General features: G+C 40.1%; 1 protein-coding gene across 3 annotated transcripts in view; it reads right to left on the reverse strand.

Annotated features, from left to right (window-relative positions):
- The window catches only part of LOC126088562 (protein mono-ADP-ribosyltransferase PARP16), a 59,623-nt gene that overhangs the window by 43,396 nt on the left and 816 nt on the right, over positions 1-15,411 (reverse strand). The window lies entirely within an intron of this gene.

Here is a 15,411-nt window from a genome sequence, read left to right on the forward strand (position 1 = left end):
TGTGTTCGTTGGCTGAGTTGATGTGTAGGTGAAGGATTAGGTGGGTGAGGGCAATGCATTCTTCAGTTTGGAATTGGTATAGGGACTGATGGAAAGAAGGGTTGCAGCCAGAGATGGGAACTTTAAGTGTGAGGCCTTTGGGGGTAATGCCAAATGTCAGACAAGCCTGAGAAAATAAAATATGGGAGCGTAACCTGGCTAGGGCGAAGGCATGTTTGCGGAGGGAATGTAAATAAAACTTAATGGGGTCGTTGTGGGAGTGTTGTGAGGGTTACATGGTATTAGAAGGTGGAAAGTGTAACATGAGGCTGAAATGAAAGTGAAAATAAAAATATATGGGGAGAGATAAAGGTGAACTAGAAAGCAACTGGAGATCTGGTGTGAAAAAAGGCGAAAAATTGTTGGTTAAAGATGGGCTATGTTGATCCTGTGGTGAACTTGGGTTGGCAAACAAAGGCAGAGCCATGTGTGAAAGCACCCACGTGATTTGCCAACTGACCTGCCTACATTGTGAAGCTTTCTATGTGGGAATGACCAGCAACAAACTGTCCTTTCGCATGAATGGACACAGGCAGACAGTGTTTGTTGGTAATGAGGATCACCCTGTGGCTAAACATGCCTTGGTGCACGGCCAGCACATCTTGGCACAGTGTTACACCGTCCGGGTTATCTGGATACTTCCCATTAACACCAACTTGTCAGAACTCCGGAGATGGGAACTTGCCCTTCAGTATATCCTCTCTTCTCGTTATCCGCCAGGCCTCAACCTCCACTAATTTCAAGTTGCCGCCACTCATACCTCACCTGTCTTTCAACAACATCTTTGCCTCTTTACTTCCGCCTCAACTGACATCTCTGCCGAAACTCTTTGCCTTTACAAATGTCTGCTTGTGTCTGTGTATGTGCGGTTGGATATGGGTGTGTGTGTACGAGTGTATACCTATCCTTTTTTCCCCCTAAGGTAAGTCTTTCCACTCCTGGGATTGGAATGACTCCTTACCCTCTCCCTTAAAACCTACATCCTTTCATCTTTCCCTCTCCTTCCCTCTTTCCTGACGAAGCAACCGTGGGTTGTGAAAGCTTGAAATTTTGTGTGTTTTTTTTTATTGTACCTATCTACCAGCACTTTCCCATTTGGTAAGTCATGGAATCTTTGTTTTTAATATATATATATTCACCTATTTTTTAAATGAGGTTTGAAGTTTTATTTTCAAAAAATAATTTATGTTCCTTTTTTTCAAAAAGTATTCAAGAGATTTCTATAAAAATTTCTCTGTTTCATCTCTTTATAGGTTGTAAGCTTCTCTCATGAGGTTTTTGGAACAGGTCAAATTGGAGAATTTTCATATTTTTTCAATTATAATTCCACAAGTACAATTTTAAATTCATGCAAAATTTCAAGCACTTTGCCCCATATCTCAGATTGCAATCATAATTTCAAAATTTGCTCTTGAGACATTTATTAGGTTTACAGAAATATGTGTACAAAATTTCATAATTCTAGCATTCATAGAAGCTGAGGAAAAGGTATATAAACTTTTAAAAAATAAACTTTTCAGGAAAAGCAATTTTAAGTTCAAGCAAACTTTTTCCCTTATGTCACTTCTTCAGAAGGCACCACATTTGTACTCTGGGTCATCTTTCCCTTCAATGCTTCTCTTCTGGATTCTTGTTGCCTGTCTTCTTTCCTTTACCAGGTCTTCAACTGACTTTTCAGCTGCAGAGACGTGCTGTAAATCTATTTTTCTCAGGATGCATTGAGTAAAATTTCCTATTTTGAAGCCCATTCTTTCTAATACCTTCATCCTCCTGACGTTCCCATCATTAAATACAATAACTGCATCATAAGTTGCAATTCTGACAACTGCAGCAGATGCAAATGTGTTTTTCGGGCATCGTTTCCATATGAGTGAACTTAGAGACTCATTTGGATTTTGCCATGAACACACTTTTTGAAAAGTGCAGGATCGGCCAAAGATGATCTATAAAACCAAAGAGCATGTGTATCACGGTCTTCTAGATGTATGCCGTACATGTTTGGTTGAAAGTAATACACAGGTCACTGAGCTCGTATTAAAGTGCTGCTTCAAAATGTGGACGTGGCAGGGAGGCTGCGTCGCACTTTTAATTAATTTTCAGGCACTTCAGATGCGATTTCAACATTGAAACTTTGGGAACTTATTGTTCACAAGTTGTATTAACAAATAAAAAATAAATCGAAAATTGACATATTTGGTCAATTTCATCAACGTCCCCATTAGGCTTTACTACTTATCTGAACTACTATTTGATAGGCCAGTAACTATATGCAAAAAAAGAGCCTGAGTATAAAAAAATAGGGGGAGATGAAACCTTTTGAAATAGCTTCAGTTTGATGTTTTAGCTAACATATTAAAAGTCCCCGAAGCTCCAGGCTGTGGAATTGGGGTTAAAACGCCATCAATATGGTTGCCAAAAGAATATCTATAGTAATTTTTAAACAGCGATAAACTCCGATATAATAAACACAAAAAGGTAGTTTTTGCACCAAATTACAGAGAAATAGTTGAAAATGTCTATGTAGCAAATATCTAACATACAGGGTGTTACAAAAAGGTACGACCAAATTTTCAGGAAACATTCCTCACACACAAAGAAAGAAAATGTTATGTGGACATGTGCCCGGAAACGCTTACTTTCCATCTTAGAGCTCATTTTATTACTTCTTTTCAAATCATATTAATCACGGAATGGAAACACACAGCAACAGAACGTACCAGCGTGACTTCAAACACTTTGTTACAGGTAATGTTCAAAATGTCCTCCGTTAGCGAGGATACATGCATGCCCCCATAAATGAAAGTCAAGAGGGTTGAGGTCAGGATAGCATGGAGGCCATGGAATTGGTCTGCCTCTACCAATCCATCGGTCACCAAATCTGTTGTTGAGAAGCGTACGAACACTTTGACTGAAATGTGCAGGAGCTCCATCGTGCATGAACCACATGTGTCATACTTGTAAAGGCACATGTTCTAGCAGCACAGGTAGAGTATCCCGTATGAAATCATGATAACGTGCTCCATTGAGCATAGGTGGAAGAACATGGGGCCCAATCAAGACATCACCAACAATTCCTGCCCAAACGTTCACAGAAAATCTGTGTTGATGACGTGATTGTACAATTGCGTGCGGATTCTCGTCAGCCCACACATGTTGATTGTGAAAATTTACAATTTGATCGTTTTGGAATGAAGCCTCATCCGTAACTAAAATGAGCTCTAACATGGAAATTAAGTGTTTCCGGACACATGTCCACATAACATCTTTTCTTTATTTGTGTGTGAGGAATGTTTCCTGAAAGTTTGACCGTACCTTTTTGAAACACCCTGTATATGTAAAATTTCTTCTGAGTTATATTGACAAAAAAAATAAATAAATAAAAAAAATCTGTTTTTCAACCGTTTTCAAAGTTTGTCTATCAATAACTAGGTAGTTATACAACATAATGACAGTGTTATTTCATTAACTATGTAACACATTCTTAGAGCTGTAAACCAATACCAACACATTTTCACTATCATTAATAATAACAGAGTTATCTGAATTTATTTACTGTAAGGTGTGGTTATTCACTAGCCAGACTGATTTTGTGATAGAATTTTCCTACGTTTTCTCAAGCGGATACTTTTAGATCTTATATTAAGAGTTTCTAGTATATATGGATATTCTCCAGTGATAGGGAAAAACATGTTTAGTTCATCACGGGAGTATTCCTCAAGAAGGTATATGAATATCTTAAACAACAGGCAAAAGGGTGTTAATGAAATTTGTGTTGAAAGGCTGCTTTCACAACAATGAGTTTGGGGACTTCATTGTTTAACTGGAACCTGATACTGAGACTACCACTTGGGATTTTCCTATTTGTTGCATTCATTATTGACCTAACAAATCTGCGCATACAAGAACCTTTAAAATGTCCACAATATTTTATCACTTTTGATTTTATTTTAACATTTCTAAGTTGAAAAACTATGAATAAACTAAAAATTTATTTGTGTTGGTGTGTTACTATGTATACTTTAAATGCAGGTTGATACAGTATCTAAAATAAATTATGTTCCTTTTGCATCTTTCATGTTTCTGAGTAACTGGTCAATTATTATGCATTGTGGAGATGGAAGAGATGTGCCCTATTTGCAATGAGACCTTGCTGTCACAAGAAGAAACCGCAACTGCTAATCATGATATCAAAACTCTAGAGGAAAGCAGTCTACAGTGTATACCTGGATTACTCAAATAACTGGAGTGTTGTAGCTGTCCGGGTACATGTGAACTAGCGTAGAAACTACACGCGTCTGAGGAGTATTGCGACTTTCGTTCAACACTCTCCTTCAAAAATTCCAAAACTGAGATCCAGTGTCTCTACCTTTGACTTCAAACAGCACTGCCTCTTTCGTGGAGAGGAATGATGATGTAAATTTGCCTCTCGACTGCCGAAATGTTTACGAGGTGTGAGCCATAAAGAGCAAATAGTCTACTTTGGGTGCCACTAAATCTCATGATGATGCGAGGGGTCAAAATGTGACAATTCAAGTGGAAAGTGTTACTGATTTAGTTGCTGCTGAAGCCAGATACCACAACAGCTGCTACAAGAAGTTATTCTTCAGAGTAAGTTGTGATGCTTGCGTAAACCAATGAAGACCTCCACAAATGGTTAAACCATGAACTAACAACTCAACCCTTATTTTTGTTTGATGATTATTACATGAGAAAAACACCAAAATCCGTACTGTATGATATATTAGATAATTGTAACCATGTATGATATATTAGATAATTGTAACCAAAGCGACAAGTAACCCTCTCCTCCTCAAGATTGTGCCTGTGTTGTAGATAGTTGATAGTTACTGCAAAGAGTTGTTTGGCCACTGTGTCTGACTTACAAAGAATTATATGGACTGTACTGTGTCATTTTGTGTGGCTAAGCCATGTCTCCGCTATATCCTTTCTTTCAGGAGTGCTAGTTCTGCAAGGTTCGCAGGAGAGCTTCTGTAAAGTTTGGAAGGTAGAAGACGAGGTACTGGCAGAAGTGAAGCTGTGAGGATGGGGCGTGAGTCGTGCTTGGGTAGCTCAGTTGGTAGAGCACTTGCCCGCAAAAGGCAAAGGTCCGGAGTTGGAGTTTCGGTCCGGCACACAGTTTTAATCTGCCAGGAAGTTTCATATCAGCACACACACCGCTGCAGAGTGAAAATCTCATTCTGGAAACATCCCCCAGGCTGTGGCTAAGCAATGTCTCCGCTATATCCTTTCTTTCAGGAGTGCTAGTTCTGCAAGGTTCGCTGGAGAGCTTCTGTAAAGTCTGGAAGGTAGGAGACGAGATACTGGCAGAAGTAAAGCTGTGAGTGCCGGGCGTGAGTCGTGCTTCGGTGGCTCAGATGGTACAGCACTTGCCCGCGAAAGGCAAAGGTTCCGAGTTCGAGTCTCGGTTGGGCACACAGTTTTAATCTGCCAGGAAGTTTCAAAATTTTCATTGTTGTAGTGTTAATTTACAGTATTCTGTTTTGTGTGGATACTGTGATTGTAGTGGGTGCAGCAACTCCAATATTCCAGATTTCGATGATGAACCTTCTGTGCAGAAGTCTCCATTAGTGAAAAAGATGATTCAGATGTTTAAGATGGGACTCATATTTTTAATATCAAAGTTGTGAAGACATTCAGCTATTCACAGTGTAACATGCATAATCGTTTGTACAGGTTGAAAAAAAACCAGCCAACCACTTGCAACTGGTTGGCTAATTTTTTCAACTCTTCAAATTTACACAGTTGTTCAATCGCAGCCATCTTTACGATTCTGAAATTCATTTGTGGCACTCCATACTGACGTTCAGTGTGCTTTTTGTTCATTTTTTCCATGATGCATTAATTATTGCTGGTTACAGTGTACCTTTATTAGGTGATTCAGTGACAAAATGATACTGTCAGTAATGGTTACTTTTTGTCAAAATGATTTATATCTCACCTTTATCCATGCAGAAAAGCTGACAAGACAAAAATATAAATGTAATATACAAGAATGCATCCCTATCATTCACATAATTTTTAATACAAATCAAACAATGGAAATCCAGGCTGGAATTTAACAATATTATGTAAAGGAAAGTTGCTACTCACCACACAGAGGAGGTACTGAGTCGCAGATAGGCACAACGTAAAGACTGTCACAAATAAAGCTTTCGGCCATAAAGGTCTTCATCAGCAATAGACAACACCGACACACACACACACACACACACACACACACACACACACGTCTGCAGTCTCAGGCAACCAAAACCACACTGCGAGCAGCAGCACCAGTGCATGATGGGAGTGGCGACCGGGTGGGGGTAAGGACGAGGCTGGGGTGGGATGGACAGGGGGAGGGATGGCATGGCGGGGGTGGCGGACAGCGAAGTACTAGGGTTAGATGGATGGCAGGGGAGAGGTGGGGGGGAGGGGGGGGGGAAGTAGTGAAAAAGGAGGGAAGCGTAAAAACTGAGTGTAATGGTGGAATGATAGCTGTGTAGTGCTGGAATGAGAACAGGGAAGGGGCTGGATGAGTGAGGACAGTGACTCACAAAGGTTGAGGCCAGAAGGGTTATGGGAATGTACGATGCACTGCAGTGAAAGTTACCAGCTGCGCAATTCAGAAAAAGCTGGTGTCGGCGGGAAGGATCCATATGGCACAGGGTGTGAAGCAGTCATTGAAATTAAGGATGTCATGTTTGGCAGTGTGTTCAGCAACAAGGTAGTCCACACTTGTTCCTTGGTCACAGTTTGTTGGTGGCTATTCATGCAGACAGACAGCTTGTTAGTAGTCATGCCCACACAGAAGGCAGCATAGTGGCTGCAGCTTAGCTTATAGATCATATGACTTTGATGGGATGGGTGATTTTCATGACTGAACTGGAGTAGGTAGTGGTGGGGGGATGTATCGGACAGGTCTTGCATCTAGGTCTATTACAGGGGTATGAGCCAAGAGATAAGGAATTGGGAACGAGGGTTGTGTAAGGATGGACAAGTATTTTGTTTAGGTTCGGCGGATGGTGGAATACCACTGCGGGTGCAGTGGGAAAGGTAGTGGACAGGACATTTCTCATTTCAGGGAACGACAAGAGGTAATCAAAACACTGGCGGAGAATGTAATTCAGTTGTTCCAGTCCTGGGTGGTACTGAGCAATGAGGGGAATGCTCCTCTGTGGCCGGAGGGTGGGACTTTGCGAGGCAGTGGGAGACTGGAAATATAAGGCATGGGAGATTTTTTCTGTACAAGGTTGGAAGGATAATTACGGTCTGTGAAGGCTTTAGTGAGACCCTAGGTATATTTTAAGAGCGACCGCTCGTCACTGGGTATATAACGATCACTGGTGGCTCGGCTGTACGGAAGGTACTTCTTGGTATGTAAAGGGTGGCATGGGGGGAAACATTGTTGAGGTTCTGGGGGAATGTGGATATGGGGTCCTCACCCTCAATTCATATCACAAAAATGTCATCAACAAATCTGAATCAAGTGAGGTGTTTAGGATCCGTGTTTTTAGGAACAGTGCCCCCACTGATAGAATCTCTGCTCTTGTAGACCAACACCTTCAACCTATTACTCGGAACCTACCGTCTCATATAAAAGATACCAACCATTTCCTCCACTGATCTCCACATTCCTGTCCCTTTACCACACGGTGCCCTGCTTGTCAATATTGATCCCACCTCCTTTCCTAATGCCCGTGGCTTTACCGCTGTTGAACACTACCTTTTCCAATGCCCAACAGACTCCAAACCAACAACCTCCTTCCTAGTGGCCCATGACCAACTATGTCCTCACCCACAATTACTAATACTATGAAGGCATTACCTACAAACAAATCTGGGGTATGGCAATGGGCACCTGCATGGCACCATCCTATGATAACATATTCATGGGCCATCTAGAGGAATCCTTCCTGAAAACCCAGAATCCTAAACCTCTCAACTGGTTAAGATTCACTGATGACATCTTTGCGACCTGGATTGAGGGTGAGGATACCCTATCCACATTTCTCCAGAACCTCAACAACTTCTCCCCCATTTGCTTCCTCTGGTCCTACTCAACCCAACAAGCAACCTTCCTAGATGTTGACTTCCACCTCAAAGATGGCTACAACAGTACCTCTGTCCATATCAAACCTACTAACCACCAACAATACCTCTATTTTGGCAGCTGCCACCCATTCCATACCAAGAAGTCCCTTCCATACAACCTAGCCACCTGAGTGACGAGCAGTCCCTCTTGAAATATACCAAAGGTCTCACTGAAGACTTCACAGACTGTAATTATCATCCCAACCTTGTACAAAAACAAATCTCCCATGCCTTATCTATCCAGTCACCCACCACCTTCCTATGTTCCACTGTCCAGCCACAGACGAGGATTCCCCTCCTAACTCAGTACCATCCAGGACTGGAGCAACTGAATTACATTCTTCACCAGCGTTTCGACCACCTCTCATCATGCCCTGAAATGAGAAATGTCCTGCCCACTATTCTTCCCACCCCTCCCACAGAGGTATTCACTCGTCCATTCTTACACAACCCCTGTCCCCAACCCTTTATCTCATGTCTCATACCCCTGTAATAGACCTAGATGCAAGACCTGCCCCATACATCCTCCCACCACCACCACCACCTATTCCAATCCTGTCACAAACATCACCTATGCCATCAAAGGCAGGGCTACCTGCGAAACCAGTCATGTGATCTACAAGCTCAGCTGCAACCACTGTGCTGCATTCTATGTGGGCATGACAACCAATAAATTGTCTGTCCACATCAATGGCCACTGACAAACTGTGGCCAAGAAACAAGTGGTCCACTCTGTTGCTGAACACTCTGCAAAACGTGATATCCTTTATTTCAGTTACTGCTTCACAGCCTGCACCATACGGATCCCTCCCACCAGCACCAGCTTTTCTTAGTTACACAGATGGTAACTTCACTGCAATACATCCTACATTCCCGTAACCCTCCTGGCCTCAACCTTCATTAGTCACTGTCCTCACCCATCCACAACCTTCCCTACTCTCATTCCAGCACTACACAGCCATACAGCCATCATTCCACCATCACACCCGGTCTTTTTACTTCTCTCCTTTTGCCCCCCCCCCCCCCCCCCCCCCCACTCTCCCCTGTCAACCATCTAAGCTCAGTACTTCGCTGTCAGCCACCCCCACTATACTATCCCTGCCCCTCCCTAAACCAGCCTTCTCTTTACCCCCACCCGGTCGCCACCCCCATCATGCACAGGTGCTGCTACTCACAGTGTGGTTTCAGTTTTAGTCATGCATACGGGCGCACGTGTGTGTGTGTGTGTGTGTGTGTGTGTGTGTAGGATGGGGCGGGGGTGGGGGGTTGACGAAGGTCTTACTGGCCGAAAGCTGTATTTGTGACAGTCCTGTTTTTGCGCCTATCTGCGAATCAGCATCTCCACTACATAGTGAGTAGCAACTTTCCTTTTCATTAGCTCTAATTTTAGCCACCAGGTGCAAGGCTGGCACTGATACTGAAAGGTAGACGTATAGAAATATTTCCACCTGGAATCGGTTAGGAACAGAATATGGGCAGAAAAGGTAAAAAAGGTGAGATATACATAATGTTCATTTTATTTTCAATTGCCACTAACATAATTTTGTTCAATATGAGCATCAGAGACGCCAACGAGATGCTATACAGATCCGTATTTGCACCTCGTGGCCAGTATAAATCGGTTCTGCATTAATGCATTAGCACATCTACAAAGTTTCACTGTCATACAACAATTACAGCCCATTCTGGACCTCAGTAAGTAGCTGCACTTTAATTACAACCACTTGAAATAGGGGCATTCACCATCTTGACATTATGGGTCAAAGCTGACAGACGGTACCGCAATCTTATGTTGTCCATAACAAACTAATGACCCTAAAAATGTGAGTATCATTAAGAAAGAGATTTATTGCAGATGTTAAGGTGCTGAAGTCAAGTATAGGAGAAATGTGGTCAAATCGCTGTCTGACCATATAAGACACAATTTCCTAAATTACTTAACATTCCTTAAATATGACCAAGAGCAAAAATAAAAATCTCAAACAATTCCAATTATTATGATGTTAATACTGCTATACACGAGAAAGAATGCTGCATACTTTTCCTGCAGCACTTATAAAATCTGTTGATTGAACACAAATGCATATGCATTATATTATTTAGGCTGGGAGGCAACAATTTTCAAAGGTGCTGGGTGCTTTCTAGTTTTATGGTTTATTTGGCACACATTCATTTTTCTATATCCTACAATATCGCATTTTGGAGCAATTCTGTAGAAATTCTAGAAAAGAACGTTCCAAACAATTTGCAGAGTTACTTCACAATCTGTGTGCAAGCCATTGCACTTAAATAAAAGTGTATAGCACTTTGCAAGTTTCCTTAACAGGCTTACGGCAGAAATGAGTCCCCGAAGTTGAAGCGTTTCCTCGTGGCACATTCCTTTTATTCTGTCCAATGTTCTCTGCAGCAGTTTAGAGACTCATTTTTGTTTTTATATTTTCTCACCAGTTTTCCCTGAATTACATACAGAATCATTCTATGGCCAAGTAAGCTTTGGCTCACTTGGTGTCACAGACCCCAATAAATCATATAAAATCAATCAGAAAACACACAAGAGGAAGATCACAAGGCCGATCACAGCAAAACTAATAATGTTTCTAGATGCAAGGAAGTATCGAGGACAGCATTTAAATCTCGAGCAGATCAGAACCTAGTTTCCTTGACCTGTTATGCCAATGTGTCAAATAACAGAAGGTGATTTCCCAAAATAATGACATATGTTACACTGGTCAATACATGTGAAATCTACCAATACAAAAATAAAATTTGAACCTTTATGATTCAGAATTTTACAGTTATTTCATTTTAGTCTACCTATTACAATAAGATAAAATTCAGAATTAATGATTTTGTTGGGCAATTTCATTTTTGATGTACCATATTCATTTTTAAATTTTCTGAAATTGTCTGATTTTTAGCACATTTTTAACCATAAAAATGGCCATATCTCAAGAACTATTTGACATACAGACTCAACATTTATATAATTTTGTTCACGTTATTATATGCTTTAAAAATATGTGCTACTTGGCCAATTCCATTTTAATGCTAAATTTTCCCAAACCAAAAGTTTTTTTTAACTTTGAAAATTTCAAAATTGTATTTTTTTATTTAAAAAACAGTACATTAGTCATACACTATTTGTTAATACAGAATGAAATTTTCACTCTACAGCGGAGTGTGCGCTGATATGAAACTTCCTGGCATATTAAAACTGTGTGTCAGACCGAGACTTGAACTCGGGACCTTTGCCTTTCGCGGGCAAGTGCTCTACCGACTGAGCTACCCAAGCACGACTCACGCCCCGTCCTCACAGCTTTAATTCCGCCAGTACCTCGTCTCCTACCTTCCAAATTTTACAGAAGCTCTTCTGCGAACCTTGCAGAACAAGCACTCCCGAAAGAAAGGATATTGTGGAGACATGGCTTAGCCACAGCCTGGGGGATGTTTCTAGAATGAAATTTTCACTCTACAGCAGAGTGTGCGCTGATATGAAACTTCCTGACAGATTTAAACTGTGTTTATTTGTTAATGTGTATGACAAATTCCATGATAGTGTTCCAAAGGGAACAGACTGAAATTCTATTTCACTACAATTGCCAGCTGTACCTCAGCTGCACAAGGTTTACAGCTGGTTCATAAAACTACAATTACAAGGAAATTAGTGAGTATTAATTAACCACTCTTAGGTTCATCATTTTAAAATTTTACTAAACCACGCTTAATAACAATTAACACAAATAATCTAATGGATAGTACACCTTTTTCACTTTACATAACTTGATTTATGTAACAGTTCATATTTATAGAACAACAGAAAATATATGTATTACCAATATGTACAAAAATATTCATTTCCACTGACAGTAACTGTGCTTGTCATATTCCAACATGTACATTCTACTTTTTATTAGACAATTAAGCACCTTAAATTGTGTCACTGGCACATTTTTGCCATTTTGTCACATGAAGATGTTCATATACAGTTAAACAAGTGGCTTAATAAATGCACCTAACTAGGTGGTTTTCTTCACACATGTATTAATCAGATGTGAAAGCATAGCATGACTCAATATTACCTTTCGCCGAATTGTTTGAATGAGGTAAAGCACGTATGTTATCAGTCACTTTTTCTTTGTGTCAAATGATGTGCATGCAATATAAAAAAGGAGACTGGCAAAAAGATTTTATAAAGCCACAGCAGTCACAGAGAGAAGGATTATGCATTTATTCCTATGAGAAAAGCCAAAGGTTAAGCAAAAATTGTTTCTGATTTTAAGGATTTTGATGCTATAAAATTCAAATACATCCACGTGCAGTGTCACGCTTTTGAACAGATTACAGGGCTTGTTGCTTGTGCCTATGACAACACCAGGAGATCACTTCATCATGAGATGAAAAAGGAGAAGTAAACCTTCTATTTACGCATCCTTGCACATCAGCACTGTCTTTTTCCTAACAAAGATGACCAGATAATTTGACTGTACCAAAAAAAATTCACACTTTGTAAATTAAATCCCACAACTGTCAATGGAAGAACAAACTTATTAAATAATGAACTGCAAAAAGTCTCCCAGATTATATTGGAAAAAAACCTGTTGTTACATCAGTAATTTATCATTACTGTTCAGGAGAACTAGGTTGTCTTATTTGAAAGAAAACAGCAATACATAATTCAACTTTAAAAATATTGTTCCTGGATGACCATCTCATGTTGGAGATGAGTGAAAAGTTTATCACTGGAAGGCAATCAAATAACACACTGTTACATATAACAGCTACCCCACTGTTTAATTAAAAATAATACTGATTAACATGAATGTATTTTTAAAATTGAGGTATAATTAAGTGAATTATTCACAGTCTTTTTTGAGCATGTGTTGTAATAGTGAAAAAATATTTTCATCTTTAATGTGAAAAAGCCAAATCTGAATTTCAATATGTGTGTTTAATTATAATGATGTAAAAAAACCAATTGTCACTATATAAAAATCAATGATTTGACATCCTTGTATGTGTTTCGATCTTTAAGGTTTGCATGACAACTTAGAAGGAAGTCCAACAGACTATGCACCAGTTTCTGCGTTTAGCAGTAAAATGAAATTTATATGAATATACACTGGTTACCCCCAAAAACATGTTTTCCATATTAGGCGCATTGTGCTGCCACCTACTGCCAGGTACTCCATTTCAGTGTCCTCAGTAGTCATTAGACATCATGGAGAGTGCAGAATGGGGACTCCGCAGAACTCACAGACTTCAAAAAGTGGTCAGGTGATTGGGTGTCACTTGTGTCATATGTCTGTACACGAGATTTCCACACTCCTGAACATCACTAGGTCCACTGTTTACGATGTGATAGTGAAGTGGAAACATGAAGGGACATGTACAGCACAAAAGCGGGCAGGCCAAAGTCTTCAGTTGACTGACAGAGACCGCTAACAGTTGAAGAGGGTCGTAATGTGTATTAAGCAGACATCTATCCAGATCATCACACAGGAATTCCAAACTGCATCAGGATCCACTGCAATTACTATGACAGTTAGATGGGAGGCGAATAAACTTGGATTTCATGGTTGAGCGCCGGTAAATGCAAAAACAACACCTCACTTGGTGTAAGGAGCATAAACATTGGACAATTGAACAGTGGAAAAACGTGTCGAGTGACAAATCACGGTACAAATTGTGGCAACTCAATGGCACGGTCTGGGTATGGCGAATGTCTGGTGAAAGTCATCTGCCAGCATGTGTAGTGCCAACAGTAAAATTTGGATGCGGTGGTGTTATGATGTGGTCATGTTTTTCATGGAGAGGGCTTGCACCCCTTGTTGTTTTGCATAGCACTATCACAGCACAGGCCTACATTGATGTTTTAAGCACCTTCTTGCTTCCCACTGTTGAAGAACAATTCGGGGATGATGATTGCATCTTTCAACATGATCGAACACCTGTTCACAATGCACAGCCTGTAGCAGATTGGTTACACAACAACAACATCCTTGTAATCGGCTGACGTGCACAGAGCCCTGACCTAAATGCTACAGAACACCTTTGGGATGTTTTGGAATGCCAACTTTGTGCCAGGTTCACCAACCGACATCGGAACCTCTACTCAGTGCAGCATTCCGTGAAGAAAGGGCTGCCATTCCCCAAGAAACCTTCCAGCACCTGACTGAATGTATGTCTGCGAGCGTGAAAGCTGTCATCAAGGCTAAGGGTGAACCAACACCATACTGAATTCCAGCATTACCTATGGAGGGCACCATGAACTTTTGAGCCATTTTCAGACAGGTGTCTGGATACTTTTGGTCAAATGGTGGATGTTACCATGGGAATATCAATATGATATTTGTCACACACATGAACAAATAATATACAACTAACATACCTTTTTTCAATAAATAAATCTGATTTTGAAATTTCCGAAAATTAACCAAAGCCTGATTTGGGAAAATTCTGCACTATTATGAATATCATCAAGTAGCAAGTACTTTTAAAGCTTGTATGAAAGTAAATAATGTGATGTAAGTTTTAGGTTTGCAAGTCAAATAGTTTTTGAGATATTGTGATTTTAATGTTTTAACAACCAACAAAATACATAATTTTGTAAGCTTTAAAAATAAATAACTCAAAAATGAAAGGTCCAAAAGATTTTTAGTTGTGATTTTTTCTGCAAGCAACTACCAATACAAATGTACAAAAAAATTCAAAATCTGAGAAATCAAAGATCAGACAAAGTTCGTTTCACAATCTGTAGATTGGTCCAAAGTAGGCTACTACCAAATCCACAAATGAACATGCAAATAAATCATGTTTATTTGCATATGGCCTCCCCATCCTAGCCTCTTGATGGCAGTCAATAAAGGAACTGAGAACATAATAAAAATCCACTGTCCCTTCCACCAAGCAGAAGCATTACATTATAAGGTGATCATTCACATGCATAGAACTGAACTAAGAATTGCTTGGGGACAAGAGGGGAATCAAAAGTGTCTACTAAAATTGTTAATGGGCCCTTCTATTCTTCTTCTAGGCGTATGTAGCCTATCTATATGGGATGTATTTATTTCAAGAATATAACTGCAGGTCTCAGGTTCAAACATGCAGAAGCAGCATACAGAGTAGCTGATAAGGTCTTAAATTAGATAATTGCAGACAGCTGTCTTACAATCGTGTAAAAACCCACATTATGCAATACTACAACTTTTCTTTTTACAATGTAGTCGCTAAACAAGACATTCTACAACACTCTTTTCAACATGCAGCAGTACATTGTAC

Source organism: Schistocerca cancellata, chromosome 6, assembly GCF_023864275.1.
Source record: "Schistocerca cancellata isolate TAMUIC-IGC-003103 chromosome 6, iqSchCanc2.1, whole genome shotgun sequence".
NCBI classification, from domain to species: Eukaryota; Metazoa; Arthropoda; class Insecta; order Orthoptera; family Acrididae; genus Schistocerca; species Schistocerca cancellata.